Genomic DNA, 12,860 nt, shown 5'->3' on the forward strand with positions numbered 1-12,860 from the left:
AGCGGCAGTAGGAGACGTGCGGGACGCTGAAGCAGCTGTTACTAGGCAACCGCCTTCGGTGAATGCCGGGCGGAATACTAACACGAGCACTGGAGGGACGCCAGGGCAGAGTGCTAATGCGAGCGCTGGAGAGAAAGGAGAGATGGAGGCTCTGCAGATGACGGTACCCCCAGCAGGGATAACTGAGGATGATGGTGCTGCCGGTAAGGGGGAGCCAGGGGGGCAAGGAAAAGACGATATGTTGGTGGCAATTATGCAGGTCGAAGCTGAGCTATTAGCTAAAACCCCTAAATCCTCATGGGGAAGCTCTGTAAGCCTAGTGGCAGCAAGAATGACAGGCGGACATCCCAGGGACAAGGAAGATTTATGCTCACTGGAGGGGGAACATTTCTTTTCGGTGAATGAGGATTCTGATTCTATACAGCAGGAGGAGGAAATATCAGATGAGGAGGAGGTGGAAAAAGAGGAAGACGAAGGTGAAAAGGAATCATGGTCAGCTACTACCTCCTCGGGAACAGACATAGGCAAAGACTCTACGCAAAAGAGGAAACAGACCAGGGTGTGTAGACACGGAGGGTCGCCCATAAGGGGAGCTGAGAAGAGACTGGTTTGGGATTACTCAGCGACATCACAGACCTATCGGGAAGAGCAAGATGCAGTCCCAACGCAAGAAGATGCATTTGGAATGGTGTTCAGTATGCTGAAGCAAATAAAAACAGAAGCAAGATCAACAAGCCGGAAAATAAGGCAAGATTTCAAGAAGATACAAACAACACTTCGGAAAACAAATAAACTTTATGAAGACTTGGCTGGGAGAGTTGCTGAGGTAGAGGAAAGGACTGCTAAGATGGAGGATGACTTTGGTAGCTTTCTGGAATTTAAAACAGAACAGGAAAAGAAGGCAGACGATTTCCTCTGGAAGATGGAGGATTTTGAAAATCGTCAGAGACGTAACAATGTTCGAATTTTGGGTGTGGCAGAAGGGCTTGAAGGGCAGGATCCTAGGGGGTTCATGATCAACCTGCTAAAGGGCGCATTTCCTGAGTCCCAGTGGCAGTGGGAGACGGAGATTCAGAGAGCACACAGGTTCCCTTTTGCCCAGCGGAAGACATATGGGGCAGAAGGAGGCTCCAAAGCAATACTCCCCAGGGCAATATTAGTGTATGTGGGAAACTTTTTGCTCCGAGAATAAATTATTCAGAAAGCTAGACCAGACAGCAAAAGAACTGTGGAGGGAGTCACCTTCTTCTCCAGACCAGACTTCTGCTATGTGACAGTTGAGAGGAGGTGGAGGTCAAAAATCAGTGTCAGTTTGTAGGTTGGTTAAGTTCCTTAGCGCACATTTTTTTCATATATTTTGTTGTTGTCTGTTCCACGGGAAGAAAAGATAGAAGAGAGTTTGATGATTGGGAAATCACAATCGGGGAAAGTGCTAACATAAGTCGGAGATGCAGGAGAGTAAGTTAGTTTCAATAAATGTATGTGGCTGAAACGATCCAAGGAAGAGGTCAAATGTAGCAGCCTATATTAGAACTTTACAAGCGGATTTAGTATGCCTACAGGAGACGCACATAGAAGAAAAACAGATATACTTAATGAATGAGTTGGGGTTCGATGTACTAGCAGCTAGTAGGCAAGGATCTAGGACAAGAGGGGTGGCAATTTTGGGGAGAAGAAGGGATGTGGTAGTTCAAAGGAAGAAGGAAGACCAATGGGGGAGATGGGCTATGGTGGAACTATGCTTTAAAGGACTCAGGTTAACGCTGGTAACCATGTATGGATCCACTGAAGATGATCCTGAGATATGGCAATTTATGGATGCAGAATTAGCCCAGTGGCCTGAACCAGTGATATGCTGCGGGGATTTTAATATGCACGATCTTACAAGTTCATTTTTGAATACAGGAGGGGGGTATATTGGAAGAAAGAGAAAGGTATATAGGGCTATTGCTAGCATGGTTAAGCATAATTCATTGGTGGATCCCTGGGTGATACAAAACCCCTTTGTAGATAGTAGCACCTTCTATTCTGCACCACATCAGGTTTTGGTCAGGCTGGATTATTTCCTAATCTCAAGGACATTTATCTCTGGAACATTGATTGAAAAACAACCAAGGATCATTTCTGATCATAGTCCGTTAATATTGACAGTGAGGATTCCTCAGACACAGAGCAAGAGGTCGACGTGGACCTTTGAGCGGAGCCTTCTTCAAGATACTGAATATCAGAAACATATGGAAGGCTGGATTAAATTCTTTTGGGAAATTAATCATGGTACTGCCCCTGTAGGACAAACCTGGGATTGTTTTAAGGCAGGGGTAAGAGGAGAAACATTGAGTTACCTTTTGATAATGCGTAAGAAGGAGAGGATGAAGATTGAAGCTATCCGGCAAAAGCTGATTATTGAGGAAGGGAAGTTAGTCACTGCAGTAGAATCTAAGTCCGGTCTGGAGTATTTGTTGTTAAAAGTGGTAGTATTAAAGGCAGAAGCTGTAGAAAGCTTTTCTAGAAAGACGGCAGAGAAGTATCTGGCTAAAAGGGAGGAGGCTTACGAGTGTAGTGAGAAAGTGGGCCATATCCTTGCGGTTAAAATTAGACAACAGAAAGCGGCAGCAGAGATAAAAGAGATATCGGATTCACAGGGGAATACTGTTACGGATCCGGATAGGATTAGAGATGTTTTTAGAATATTTTATGAAAAGTTGTATGCACGGGAAGATACAGGGGGAATTGTAGAAATTAGTAACTATCTTAGGGATATAATCCCGCCATCCCTCTCAAGGGAGGAAGGAGAAATATTAGAATCTGCCTTACGTTTGGAGGAATTTACTGAAGCATTGGGTAGTTTACCATCAGGAAAGGCCTCCGGGCCAGATCAAATTCCTATCGAGTTCTACAAAGTATTCCGTAAATGTTTGCTGATATACTTGTTCGAGGTTATGGTTATGGTATCTGTACAACAGGGGGGACAACCACCAGAATCATGGGGGGGCCGATATAATTGTTATTGCTAAAAAAGGAAAGCCCCCATCTCTCCCTGGTTCGTACAGGCCAATTACGCTGATGAATTCAGACGTTAAGATTTATTCAAAGATGTTGGCAAAGAGGTTAGCAGGGTGTATTGATCATTTGGTGAGCCCATCACAACACAGCTTTATACCCGGGAAGGGTACTACCCAGCATATTAGGATGGCGATAACTATGATTGATGCAGCAGGGGTCACGGTGACCCTATCTCAGCACTCTTCTTAGATGCAGAGAAGGCTTTTGATAGGGTGCCGCTCGTGAATCGTGAAAGACTGTGGACTTTGCTTGTGGCCGTACCTGGGGCATTTTCTGCAGCGGAGCCCTTTGACAACCCTTCTCTGTGACCTGGGAGCATACCGGCTCGGTTACCATCGCCGGGGGAGAGCTACAAACGCCACCTGCATAGGGAGTGGGACTGCGAGGACCAGAAGTGCTTGCGCCGTCCACCGCGCGCACCTGGTTCCTCTTCCCGCCCCCTCCTCCCTCTGACCTTCCTGCAGGCTCAAATACTCCTCGCAGCCCCCGCTGGCGCGGGTGCCGCTCGTGAATCGTGAAAGACTGTGGACTTTGCTTGTGGCCGTACCTGGGGCATTTTCTACAGCGGAGCCCTTTGACAACCCTTCTCTGTGACCTGGGAGCATACCGGCTCGGTTACCATCGCCGGGGGAGAGCTACAAACGCCACCTGCATAGGGAGCGGGACTGCGAGGACCAGAAGTGCTTGCGCCGTCCACCGCGCGCACCTGGTTCCTCTTCCCGCCCCCTCCTCTCCTCCTCTATTTTAGCTCCGCCCTGAACGCGAACGCGGGACGCCCGCGGACGAAGAAGCGGGCGAAGACCGGGCCAAGAGCGGGCCTGTTTGTGCCCGTTCGTGACCAGGAGTGACCGGACCGGGCTACCCCCTTAACCTGTACAAGCCCCTCCTGCTATTTGGGCCATGGCGGGCAGAGATTCCAGGATTAAATCATCGCTAACAGGAAGTCTCTCAACCGCTGGTGGTATGGAAAAATTTCTTATAAGGGCCAACAACGTCATAGACAAAGAAATTGTCATCTTGGAGAAACGCCTATCAACTGAACTCATCTCTCTTAAACGCTCATCTATAGGGCCCCTCGCCAATGCCAAAACACCTACCAGAAATAGTGAACATTCTAGCCATATGGTTGATTCGCAGCCTACTATTCTGGAGGTAACACCCCCGCTAAGTGTAGACCCCGACACCATAGTTAACACAATTGTTACTGTAGCGGATATTAACCCCGCTCCCGACAGTAATAATGTCTCTATCTTGTCTAACTTTGAAGAGAGTATTATTCATTCTAAGAGTCAAGGGGAGAGGGAAGGCGCTATTAGGAAACGGAAAAGAGTATATAACAAAAAAGAAACCAAATTGGGAAGATCTGCCAAATCAGCTAAAGTGCGGGGCGAGCAACCCCCGATTCCCAATCCCCAAGAAGTTACTCCCCTTGGGAGTGAGGCGTCTATGGAGTGGGTCGTGGCCTTACTGAAATCAATTATATCACTGCTAGAGGCAAAATTGGATAGGTTGGATTCTAGAACCACTTCTTCGATCCTAGCTATTTCTAGTAAGCTCAAATGCCAAAATACCCCTCCTATTGTCCCAACCCCCCCAGTCCCTCCCCTCCAAACCCGAACCAACCTATTATTCCCTCTTTAGTAAACTGTCTACCTACCCCCTCCATGCCCAGCAATACAATCGACCAGCAAGTGGTGAGTCACCAAGTCAGTGAGTCTAATCCCCCGGTGCATATGGAAGAGGTAAATCAGGGATCCCCGGCCAACGAACATAAAACCCCTAGACGTAGACGGCCTGATCTCCCGACGGAAGCTAATCGGTTTACGGTTATTCTAGCTGGAGTACCACCATTATAAAAAGGGGAAACAGAAACCTTTAGTTCCTTGAAAAGCAAGATTATCAAATGGCTTAACTGGAATAGACCCCTCCCGACCCATTTACATAACAAAGTCATCATGGTTAGGAGGGTTCCCTGGATTGGTAAGACTCCCAAAACCATCAACGGAGACTGTATTACCATTAGCTTTAGAGATCATCGTATGGTTTCCCATATCTGTGCGTGCTTCAATAGATCTTTTGATTCCACTATTCAGACCCTTCCAGTTTCCTACTTCTTCCCACCAACTAATAATTATCACCATTCTAGAAGAGGGGATTGGTCTGTTGTGGAACGTAGGGGCAGGCAGCGGCCGTTTGACATCAGACCCCCAAGGCTACCCCAATACACGCCCCAACCCTACCCCTTTTCTGAATACAATCGTTATGGCTGTTTAGAAGGCATGGAGGGAGTTGATTGACTACCCCCTGACGTTCCATCTCTTGAGCTGATTCCTGTCACTGGAGACAGAGAAGCCCCATCTATTTTCATACCACCGGTCCAATGCATGGTAACTGCCACTAATATGATATCTATCCCATCTGTTGACCCGAAGACAGCTTACCCTGTACCCCATGTCCTGGGACCTACTGATGTGGGTCATGCAACACCATCCATCATAGTTACCCCCACTGAACTGGTACAGGTCCCCAAGCCAACAGGATACTCAATGGCAAGTTGGAATATTGCAGGGTGGCGACAAAAAGTTGTAGCCCTGGGATGGAGAGAGCACATCTCGGACTTTGACATTTTGTGTCTGCAAGAAACATGGTCTGTGGAAGATATTCACTACGATGGTTCTGTCTCTTACAATTGTCATGCTGAAGAATCTGTTATGGGGAGGGCTAAAGGCGGACTTCTGATTTTACTATCTGTACACCTCCCTGTACATGTAAGAAAAAGCCATCAAGTGGGGTCCCATTCGCAGATATTGGAAATAATGGTTAGTAGGGGTAGAAATATTCTGTTGATTAACCACTATAATAACACCTTTGACCCAACCAGTACCTCTGTTGTGGATGAACTTGAAACAGTTTTAGACTCAATTTTCTATAATTCGGCCATATCCTATGATATTATATGGGGGGGAGATTTTAACATCAGAACCTGCCCTCTCTCTTATACAACAGCTTGTGGGTATGATGGGGACAATGGGGAGTACTCATTACACTTTTTACACTCCCCCTATGGTACTTCCCTCAACAACCTTATGTTAAAGTATGACATGTCCATCCATCAACATGCCCCTGATAATGAGGGTAACATGGCCCCAACTTTTATGGGGAGGAATGCTGTTTCTATTGTTGATTATCTGCTCATCTCAACCCGGATAGTCCCGCATTGTACGGTCCGGTTTATCCTGGATCTTGGATTGAGTGACCACAATGCTCTAACTATGTCCATCTTTTGTGAGATCACTAGGAAAGAATTTACCGGTAGGGTTGTAGATGACATTATCCCATGTAGGCCAAACGGGATACGTATTAAGTGGTGTGGGGAAAAATCCGAGAATTTACATCGTAGTGTTGTGAAAGCCGGTCTAAAAACGATACTCTGTTGTCTCGAAATCGATGCCCCACCTGATTGTATTGTAAATAATTTTGAGAAACTGGGTACCATAATCAAGCAAACCCTTACTACCAAGAAGGTCCCAATTAAAAAGGAAACATTGGGCTGGTTTAACCAGGCCTGCACTAAGGCTTTAAAAGCCCTTAAGCTTGCCCTTTCCAACCTGCCTAGAGACAGGGAAGCTGTGAAACACTTGAGGGCCAATTACAACATTGCATTGAGAGACAGGAAACAAGAGCTCAGAGAACTAGCCTGGGACGTTTTGAATAAAGCAGCAGCCCTCCGGGACAGCAAGCTACTCTGGAGTACTATTAATAGCCCATTTCTCCAAAAGGAAGAATTCCCAGTCCTTACCGCCCAAGTAAGCGAAGATAGTTGGGTTTTACATTTCTCAGGGATTTTTGACCCTACCGGAGAGTCTAATGATAACATCTGTAACAATCTCATTACTCCAGTTGAACCCCTGGGAATCATGATTCATGAAGTAGACTTGTCTATAAAGAACAGTAAAGGAGGGAAGGCACCTGGCCCAAATATGATTTGGCCCTGTGGAGTCCATTACTAACCCTAGCGTTTAATGCCGCTGTGGATAACAAGACTCCCTTAAGTTGGGGTGAATCCATTATAATTCCTATCTATAAGAAGGGGGATAGAGGAGAGGCCAAGAACTACAGCCCTATCTCCCTTCTGGACTCCTCACTAAAAATTCTGAGTAGGGTCTTACTATCACGATTGGAAGAATGGGCTATAGACAATAATATTCTCGCCCCATCCCAATATGGCTTTAGAAAAAGGCCTTGGTACTATAGAACAATGTATTAACCTGAATCTTTTAATTGGAAAATACACCAAGGCCAAACCAGGATCTTTGTATCTGTGTTTTGCGGATCTTTCTAGCGCCTTCGATCTGGTTGACCACACTTTGTTGTGGTCAACCTTATTGGGTATGGGTGCCCCCCCTGCTATTATCCACTTCTTAGCTAGACTCTATTCCAACTTATCGGCCCAAATTCGTTATGGACCAGCTGGGGCGTGAAAAAGAAAGATCAAGGTAAGATCTGGCATCCGACAGGGATGTGTTTTGGCCCCGTTGCTTTTCTCGCTCTTTATTAATTCAGTTGAGCAAGGTTTAAAGAAAATCCAAGCTGATGCTCCTCAAGCAGGAGGTCTTCCTATACCGGTATTACTCTATGCCGACGATACTGTTTTACTTTCTAGGACCCCTATAGGTCTTCAAAAATTGATGAATGGTTTTTATGATTTTATCCAGGGGAAGAAACTTAAAATTAACAATTCTAAAACTTTTGTTATGGTGTGTGGCAAAAAGGTAAAACATCTTAAACCCTTTTATTTTAAGGAAAACCGTATTGAGACTGATGATAATTTCTGTTATCTGGGCGTTACTTTTAATAAAAGAGGTTCCTGGGTCCCAGAACAAACTAATGTGAAAGCAAGAATGGGGAAAGCCTCCCTAGGCGTCTTTCGCTTTGCCTCAAAAGTGGGAAGCCGCCGTATCATTGATATGTTGAATATATACAAACATAGATGTACATCGATAGCATTGTATGGTTCCGGGGTTTGGGGACATTGTAATGTAAAGGCCCTGCAAATTACGGAAAATATGTTCCTCAAACGGTTGCTTTGCCTCCCACCCTCGGCATCTACTGTCTTAACGCACATGGAATTAGATCTGGACTATTTAGCTGACCTAATCGAACTGAGGCCACTGTTGGTCTGGAAATCCATTTTTACCAAGTTTGAAACTGCCTTTACTAAAGATATTATTAAGGACTGTCTACTGTTAGAAAAAGTCTCTAACATTCCTTGGCTAAAATATGTAATTTCAACTGTTAAGGATCTGTTTGATATGGATGTGAGTAAAGATCCTGTATGTATTAATTCTCTGACCAAACAGGAGGTCAAAAATGAATTTTTGCGGGTCAAAACAGATTTGCGGAAAAATGCAACAAAAGAGTATTCTACTCATGTTTTTAATTATTCCCTTAAAGATGATGTTTCTGGTATACCTATGTATCTTAATGCTATTAGTAGACGGTCTCATCAATTTGTACTTTCAAGACTGAGACTAGGCATTGTACATAATTTGGTTGCTTTTCCCACAATAAAATGCTATTCTGTTACCCCTTCTCCGTGTGACGGTTTAACTAAACAAAGCACACTGCCTCTTTCTCCTACTCTGCCCTTTGTACAAAGCTTAGCGCATTTATTATCTTAAACCTATGTTTTTGAAATATTCCACGTATACCGCAGGAAATGCAATGAAGTTATTATTTTCACTTGCGAGCCCAGATTTATGTTTCTTTACTGCTACTTTTATTTTAAAATCTATCACAGTAAGACAAAGTATGGTTTTCCCCTAATTTATGTACAAGACTTTTTACATTTTATGCTAAACCTTCTTGCCCAACCGTATGATATGTACTTTCCCTGGAGTTATATCTTCGTATGTGCACTGTTTTATTCTGTATACTTTTATGATGTTTTTTAAAACAATCAAATAAAGTTTAAGAAATGAAACGGGTCGCCTGGGAATATTTATGGGAGGTTATGAAGTGGTGTGGTATAGGACCCGGGTATATACTTGCTATTCAAGCCCTGTATAGAGATCCGGCTGCAAGGATTAGAGTTAACGGAGGACACTCAGATTTAGTTAATATACAAAGAGGGACTCGACAGGGTTGCCCATCTTCCCCGCTGCTTTTTGCCCTATATATTGAGCCTCTACTTCGCAAACTGGAGGGAAATCCGGAGATACAGCCTATGTCATTGAATGGTTTTATTGTGAAAACTCTTGCTTATGCCGATGGTGTGGCTATATTGACTCCGAATCCGGATATAGCTATGGTAGGAGTGGAGACAGAGGCACATGTCTTTGGGCTGGTTTCAGGGTACAGCTTAAATAAGACAAAAACCCAGATAGTTGTGAATAGTTTTGCAAGCAGTGTGGATAACAGGGTGGTTAACAGTGCAACCTATTTAGGGATTGAAATCTCTACAAATTTGGAGGAGGTGGTCGAGTTGAATATGAGTCCATTGTTGGCGAAGGTTAAAGTGATTTAGAAAGAATAAATAACTTACACTTGTCTTTGGTTGGATGCACTAATGTGCTGAAAATGGTTGTTTTGCCTAAATTTTTGTATTTATTTAGATAAATTCCTTTAATTTTTTAGAATAAATGGTTTAATATGCTGGAGGGTATAGTAAATAGATTTATATGGGCTCATGGAAAAACCTGCAGGGCTTATACATGTATTACTCTACCAAGGGATATAGGGGGCTGGGGTGTACCAGATTTTAGATTATATTATCTTGCTTCTGCACTTCAGTATATGCAGGGGCTAATAGGAGGGGGTGGTGGGTTACCGAAAATTTCTACTATGTCAACTGAAGTCTACACAGCTGTATTAGGCCAGGATGCAGAAAACTGCTTCCTGTACCACACGGATCTGGGTTATCTTAGAAGACAGTCATATAAGACCCTTAGTGCTGCGCTTAAAATCTGGAGTTCTTTTTTAAAAAACACAGGTATGGGAAGATTCAATAGGTATACCAAAATATATCAAAATAAATCCTTCCCTGCAGAGATCTTCGCTGATTCAGTAATGGCAGGCTGGGAAGATAAAGGGATACAACAAATTGGGGATTTAAGAAATTCAGTGGCGATAGTTCAATTCGAGGATTTGGTAAACAGATATAAAATAAGTAGAAGTGACTTTTTTAAATACCTTCATGTTAGGAGCTTTTTGAGAAATAAACAAGGGGGTCCGGCGGGATTTGAATCTAATGAGCTGATGGAAGGGATAACTACGGGAGAGGAACATTCTATTAGGTCGATATATGCCTTTTTGTCAAAAACAGACCGGATGACTTGGATAAACACAGGGATAAATGGGTGGAGAAGGTAGGGATTACTTCTGAATCTTTCCATGAATCCCTGGAATTAGGTCGGTCCATTCTCTGTTCTGCTCCCTTGCAATCCCAACATTATAAGACCTTATTCTCACTGGCCCACATGCATCAAGCACTTTTGCATTTGCAAACGGTGCGATTCCTTAAAATCGGCCGTTTGCGAATGCAAAAGTGCTTTTTGGGATGCATGAAGCATTTTTGAGTAATTCGGTATTTTTACCGAATTCCAAAAATGCGATTGCTTTTAAGGAATTACAAATTTGCGATTCCTTAAAAGCAATGCATCATTAAAAAAAAAATTGCGATTATTCAAATCGGAAGTGCAAATTACCACGAGGTTCAACCTCGTGGTAATTTGCGAAATTGTTTAAAAATGCTTGAAAATGCATTTTTTAAACTGTCCAGTTACAGACACACATGTCCTTAGGACATGTGTGTGTGAAACATGCACTTTCAATTGCATTTCAGGGGTGCAGGGGGGGTCCTTTGGACCCCCCCCTGCCCCCATGACATTTTCTAAGTGCCACTCACAATTTGCTACTGCCTTCCAATTGACTACATTGATTCCTATGGGCCTCTAGGCCCATAGGAATCAATGTAATGCCATTCCTTAATTGCACTTCGCAATTAAGGAATCGCAATTTCCGAAAATTAAGAAATCCTAAAAACTTTTAGGATTTCTTGATGCATAGCATTTTGCATTTCCTAAATAGCGATTCCTTAATTTTCGCTATTTAAGAAATGCAAAATCCTAGATTGATGCATGTGGGGGAAAATACCATACTCCAGCCAGGATTGCGAAATGGGGGGGTACCGAGGGTATTACCTGTCCCAGATGTAATTCGGTTGATGCAGATATTGTGCACATGTTTGCTACATGTCCTCAGCTATATACGTTAATCAAGGATATTGAGTACTTTTTGGATAACTCATTAAGGATAAAGATAATCCTTACAGCGAGCTTAATTATGTTGGGAGTTGGTACTGAAAATACCTCAATGGATCCAAATGAGGCAATGTTTTTGTTTATGGTGACTGCTGTTTTTAGACTAATGCTAGCTAGAGTATGGTTAGACAAGAGTCCCCCATCCATGAAAACATGGTTATCAAATTTAATTTCCATACACAATTTAGAAAAACATATCTATGCAAGAAAGGGTAGGATTGGGAGGGCTCGGGGTATTAAAATCTGGGGGCCCCTGGCGAGGTGGAGAGCAGGGATAGGTTGATTTTTTCTGTTTTTGCTATTGTGATTTTGTGCTGACTCTTTGATTCTATTGAAATTTTATTATATTTTACACTGTTGTAATGGTACTTCTTTGCATTCTTATTGTGAGATGAACAAATGTAAGATGGAAAGATGGTTATTTTTTCAAAATGTGTGCTTTGGTTGTAAAGTATAAAATAAAAATATATTTAAAAAAAAAAAAAAAAACCCAAGGTACAGAGTTGATTAGACCCTAACAGAAATCTTGGATAGGTGCTTGGCAAAGAATACTAAATTTATGGTACACCTCACTTACTCCTTCCCTCTTACTAGGCTTAGGTTAGGTACATCGGGGTAGGTGTATTTTAGACGCACCAGATGAGTACTTTTTAGCCTCTGTTATTTATGTATGTATTTATCTATGGTTTAGCAACCATACAATCCTCTTTCAGTATTATTTTATTCTACTCTTTTTACAGTATGCATTATATTTTGCAACCAGTTTTACGATTGTAGCAGTGCATTTCTTATGCTTGAGAAAGAAGTCTGTTCAATAAATCTTTTTATTGAAAACGCCCCTCTATCTATTTCTCTGCGCCTCTGTTGAAACGAAGCATGCACGATTGACTGAGTAAAATATTTATCTACTGTTTCCATGACTCTGAAGATGCGTTTTATCTTAGGAAACAAAGTTGTCATGTTTATGCGGTTGTTGTAAACTAAATCCCTTCTTGTGAGCTCGAGAAAGTTCCTAGTGACCTCTGAGCTAGCAGACACTCACAATTAAGTCTAATATATTTTGATAGAGACCTAGCAGACATAAGTCCTAGGTCACATCTATAGGATATATTATTCCAATGATCAGAGCCTTTTGGGAATATAGGAACTACACTACATGGCGCCCAACATTTGGTAAGACACTAATTTAACGCTAGATACTAGAGTAACTCAGTCGTGCTTTTCACAGAGACCCCTTTATCCCGTAAAATATGCCAATAGGCGTCTGGAGTGGGTTAAAGGTTAAAATATCTGCCTTAAACTGAGGAGGACTAAAATCATATTTATTTATTTTTGTTTTTTTTCAACGTTGAAGGATACAGTGTTGGAAAATATTGTGCACCTTATTTTTATTTCCATGAAACTTGCTCTGCAAAACTTTCAACAAAATGTCGAATAGTGCCAAAGAAAACAGTAGAGATGTTGCACATGCAAACC

This window comes from Lissotriton vulgaris, unplaced genomic scaffold (genome assembly GCF_964263255.1).
Source record: "Lissotriton vulgaris unplaced genomic scaffold, aLisVul1.2 SCAFFOLD_1275, whole genome shotgun sequence".
NCBI classification, from domain to species: domain Eukaryota; kingdom Metazoa; phylum Chordata; class Amphibia; order Caudata; family Salamandridae; genus Lissotriton; species Lissotriton vulgaris.